This window comes from Carlito syrichta, unplaced genomic scaffold, assembly GCF_000164805.1.
Source record: "Carlito syrichta isolate Samal-C Ts95f unplaced genomic scaffold, Tarsius_syrichta-2.0.1 Scaffold304337, whole genome shotgun sequence".
NCBI classification, from domain to species: domain Eukaryota; kingdom Metazoa; phylum Chordata; class Mammalia; order Primates; family Tarsiidae; genus Carlito; species Carlito syrichta.
The window spans coordinates 747,675-752,683 of record NW_007248433.1 but is presented as its reverse complement, the minus strand read 5'-3'; the positions used below and the strand labels follow the sequence as shown (position 1 = coordinate 752,683).

General features: G+C 51.7%; 1 non-coding gene across 1 annotated transcript; it reads left to right on the top strand.

The window, feature by feature from the left end:
- Positions 1-4,810: 4,810 nt before the first annotated feature.
- TRNAM-CAU lies at positions 4,811-4,883 on the top strand. Its single transcript has one exon. It is a non-coding gene; the product is annotated as a tRNA-Met (tRNA).
- Positions 4,884-5,009: the final 126 nt, after the last annotated feature.

Here is a 5,009-nt window from a genome sequence, read left to right as displayed (position 1 = left end):
CCAGCCTGGGTGACGGAGTGAGACTCCAACTACAAAAATAATAATAATATAAATAAATTAGCTGGGCATGGTGGTGCATGCCTGTAGTTCCTGCTACTTGGAAGGATGAGGAGGAAGGATTGCCTGAGCCCAGCAAGTCGAGGCTGTGGTGGCCGTGATTATGGTAATGCACTCCAGCCTGGGAGACAGAGTGAGACTCCAACTCAAAAACAAAATCTCTGAACACGTCCTAAAACTTACCTATGGGAAATTCATCTCTCCATGCCTAACCTGTGCTAGCTACCCTACCTCAGTTTTACTTGTTGTTAAAGCATCACAATGAAAAATCATTTGTCTATGTGCTTATCTGTTTATTGGATGATTTCCCTATTAGATAGCAGGGTGTTATTAGTTGGAATTACTAGTTCTCTGTTTTAGCCCAGACGCAGCATACTGCCTGGGACATAGTAGTTGCTTAACTTGTAATTGTTGAATGAATCAGTGACAACTGCAAACATATATTTGGTGCATATATTCTATGTACACACGTACTAGGTGACTTTCCTCACCTTTTATTTGAACTTTCCTGCTGCGATCTGGGGCTGGCGTCCTGTTTTCTGCTTGCTTTTTGCAGGTGTTTTCCCGTCTGTAAAAGCCAAGGCTGCTGACTCATGTCCTCCTGCCTGCTTTTCGGAAGCTAGCCCTAACTTCTTCTTGGCTGTCATCATCTCTTCCTCCAGAACCTGCCACGTGCTACCAACGTAATACTTCAACTTTGTTATTTATATTTTCATGTGTATAGGTTTTCTCCCTTTTCCTTTTAAAGGTTTCATTTAGGTGGGCCCGGTGGCTCATGCCTATAATCCCAATGCTTTGGGAGACCGAGGGGACAGCCTCAGGTTCAAGACCAGCCTAGGCAACTTGGGGAGACCTCATCTCTACAATAAGTCAAAAAATGAGTCAGGTGTGGTGGTGCATGCCTGTAGTTCCAGCTACTTGGAAGGCTGAGACGGAAGGATCACCTGAGCCCAGCAGGTCGAGGCTGCGGTGGGTGTGAGCATGCCACTGCCTTCCAGCCTAGGCGATAGATTGAGACTCCAACTTAAAAAAAAAAAAAAAAGATTAACTGGGCTTGGTGGTGCACACTTATGGTTCCAGCTATTTGGAAGGCTGAGGCAGAAGGATCACCTGAGCCCAGCAGGTCGGGACTTGGTGGCCGTGATTATACCACTGCACTCCAGCCTGGGCAACAGAGTGAGACTCCCTCTCAAAACAAACAAAAAATGGGTTTCTGGGTTTTTTTTTGAGTTGGAGTCTCACTCTGTCGCCCAGACTGGAGTACAGTGGTATAGTCACGGCCACCAAGTCTCGACCTGCTGGGCTCGGTGATCCTTCTGCCTCAGTCTTCCAAGTAGCTGGAACTACAGGTGTGCGCTACCACGCCCGGCTAATTTTTTGATTTATTGTAGAGATGAGGTCTTGCCAAGTTGTCCAGGTGGGTCTTGAACCCACGGACTCAGGCAATCCACTCACCTCAGCCTCCCAAAGCGCAGGATTACAGGCTGAGCCACCAAGCCCAGCTGATCTTCTGTTGATCACTCTCCACATCCCTCATATCTTCAGAGGTAGTCACTGTGTTATGAATTTGGAATGTTTTTCTTACTGAACATAAGCATCAGTGTACATTTATTTACAGAAATACATATGTATTTCTCTACCTGCTGGGCTCAGGTGATCCTTTCACCTTAGCCTTCCAAGTAGCTGGAAGTACAGGCACGCGCCACCATGCTGGGCTAATTTTGCGATGCATTGTAGAGATGAGGTCTTGTCAGTTGCCCAGGCTGGTCTTGAACCAGTGGGCTCAGACAATCCTCTCATCTTGGCCTCCCAAAGTGCTGGGATTATAGTTGTGAGCCACCACGCCTGGCCCAAATTGTATATTTAAATAAATTCTAAGCCCTTCTAGGGAAAAAACTGTGTTTTATTAATCTTTTTATACCCAGATCCTTACCAGCCAGTATATGGCTTGGTAAGGGGTAGATTTATATTATTATTATTATTGTTTTGAGTCAGAGTCTCACTGTTGCCCAGGCTAGAGTGTAGTGGCATGCTCACCGCCACTGCAATCTCAACCTGCTGGGCTCAGGCGATCCTTTCCAAGTAGCTGGAACTACAGGCATGTCCCACCACACCTCTGTCTGGAACTATAGGCATGTGCCACCACACACAGCTAATTTAAAAAAAATTAAATCAGGTGGCTCAGCCTGTAATCCCTCGCCTTTGGGAGGCTGAGGTGAGTGGGCTGCCTGAGCCCGCAGGTTCCAGACCCGCCTGGGCAGCGAGACCTCATCTCTACAATAAATCGAAAAATCAGTCGGGCGTGGTAGCACATGCCTGTAATTCCGGCTACTTGGAAGGCTGAGGCCAAAGGATCGCCGCAGCCCAGCAGGTCGAGGCTGCAGTGGCCATGAGCATGCCACTGCACTACAGCCTGAGTGGCAGAGTGAGACTCCCATTCAAAAAAACAAAAAAACAAAAAACCCAATACCAATAATTGAGTTAATGAACAGTCACTGATACCATGATGGTTTTTTCTTCTCTTTTCTTTTTGAGTGGGAGTCTCACTCTGTCACCTAGCCCGACCTGCTGGGCTCCAGCGATCCTTCCGCCTCAGCCTTCCAAGTAGCTGGAACTACAGGTGTGCGCTACTATGCCCGGCTAATTTTTGATTTATGGTAGAAATGAGGTCTCGCCAAATTGCCCAGGCGGGTCTCGAATCCGCGAGCTCAGGCAGTTCACTCACTGCGGCCTCCCAAAGTGCAGGATTACAGCCCGGCCGATGCCATGCACATCCGGTGATGGGATATGTCTGGTGAGGCTGGTCTAAAAGGAAGCAAGTGCTTACAACAAAACAAGGAGATGGTGCTATAATACAGCAAACATCCTCCCTCCCCTCTGGGGGAAGATATGGGGAAGAGTCTAGAGGGAGGCGCCTTTTGAGGACAAGGGGGCAGGGTTAGCTGTTTAGTGGCAGGACTGGGAGGTGGGTGCCCCGGCAGAGGAGATAGCGGACCAATCCCAGGGGGAGCAGGCAGGACCATGGGGCTGGGAAGAGGAGGCTCAGGTGGGAGGTGTGGGGGGTGCTGGGAGGTGGGGCTGGCTTGAGGGTCTCCGTGGGACCGATGATGAGTCAGCAGAGCCATTATGTACTGGTACATGAGTTCCACGGTGAGTCTGCTTTGTTTATTATTATTCCAAGGAAGAGCACCTGCACCACAGCGTGGAGGAGGCATTGATAAACAAGGCGTCTGAGTGCAGGGATATCCAAGAGGAATTTTTTTCAGGTGTGGACCTGAGAGGCTCAGGACGCATCTGTCTGGCTATTTTTCTTAGAAGATGCCCTTCACCACGTACTCGTACTGTATTCTAGGGACCAGCGTGGACAGCCCCTTCCCTGCTGCTGAGACCTCCGGGAGGTGGCTCCCAGGAGGTGGCCCCAAGAGTGGGGCGTTGGGAGAGGCCTGCCAAGGAGTGGATTTTTCTGTTTGCTGAGCAAGACCCAGCACTGCCCGGGATACACGGGCATCCGGGTGGTGGGTGGGAGGTGTCTCAGCTCCATCTGACTCCCCACAGTTGCCCCAGCACTGAGGGCGCTGGAGTAGGATGGACCCCAGTCCTGGAGCCGTCCCTGTCTTAACCCTTGATGGTGGGAAAGGCAAGTCATCGGCAGCAATTTCTCAAGGATATACCACCGTGCGTCTTACAGTCTCTCGATTGAAAAATGGGTCCCCACGGGTTGGAGAACAGCCAGGGCAACTTGAGGAGACCCCATCTCTACAATAAATCAAAAATTAGCCGGGGACGGTAGAGAGCGTGGTCGGCTACTTGGAAGGAAAGATGCAGGAGCCCAGCAGATCGACGCTGGAGTGGCCAGAAGAGTGTTACCGCATTCCAGCCTGGGCAACAGAGTGAGACTCCAACTCAAAAGAAAAAAAAAAAAAAGAAATGGGCCATGTACTCACACAGAACCAGCAGGTTACAGGTACATGCAGCGCGGGCTGCCCCAGCCACTCGGCCCTGTCTAGAGTCCACCGAGATGTGTCCAGGCGTCCCGTGCGCCCCTTTTCCAGGCGACTCTGCCTCTCCTGAGGTCGGGACGCGGGGGGCGGGGCTGCTGGGAAGGTCCGGAAGCGTGGGGGAACACCCGAGGGACCACCGAGGACCACCCCAGGGCGCTCAGAGCCCCGAGGGTTCGGGGTAGCGGGTCTTTTCGTTACGCTTATGGTAGCAATGATGGAACGTCCGTTTTTATATTTAAGAGGGAGTCGATGTGTACGATTTAGGGCTCTAGTGGATTTTTTTTTCCTTGTTTTTTTGAATAGGAGTAGTCTCACTGTCATCCAGGCTGGAGTGTAGTCGCACGCTCACGGCCACCGTAGCCTCTGCCTGCTGGGCTCGGGCGATCTTTCTGCCTCAGCCTTTCAAGTAGCTGGATCTACAGGCACGCCCCACCACACCCGGCTAATTTTTTGATTTGTTGTAGAGAGATGAGGTCTCGCCAAGTTGCCCAGGCTGGTCTCGAACCCTTGAGCAATCCTCTCGCCTCCGCCTCCCAAAGTGCTAGGATTACAGGCTTGAGCCAACGCGTCTAGCCAAGTGGATTTTACTGTGTCTGGAACACTCTAAAAATGTGCATTTTTCCACTGGTTTGCGAGGGGGGGGGCCGGGAAGGGGACACGTATTTTAGCATCGTTCGAGAAACTGACAGCACCCAGGGCGGGCGGAGGGCGAGCATCTCTCCAAAGGCCGTGGAGCGGTAGGGCTACCGGGAGCCTCGTTAGCGCAGTAGGCAGCGCGTCAGTCTCATAATCTGAAGGTCGTGAGTTCGAGCCTCACACGGGGCATCAGCGGCGTTTTGCACCTCGTCCCGGACACTTTTCCCCTGAACACCCGGTGCGGACGTCGGGCGGCAGGATGACGGACCGGGCAGCCGCGCGGGGTCTCGTAAAGTCACCGCCACGAGTGGGTCT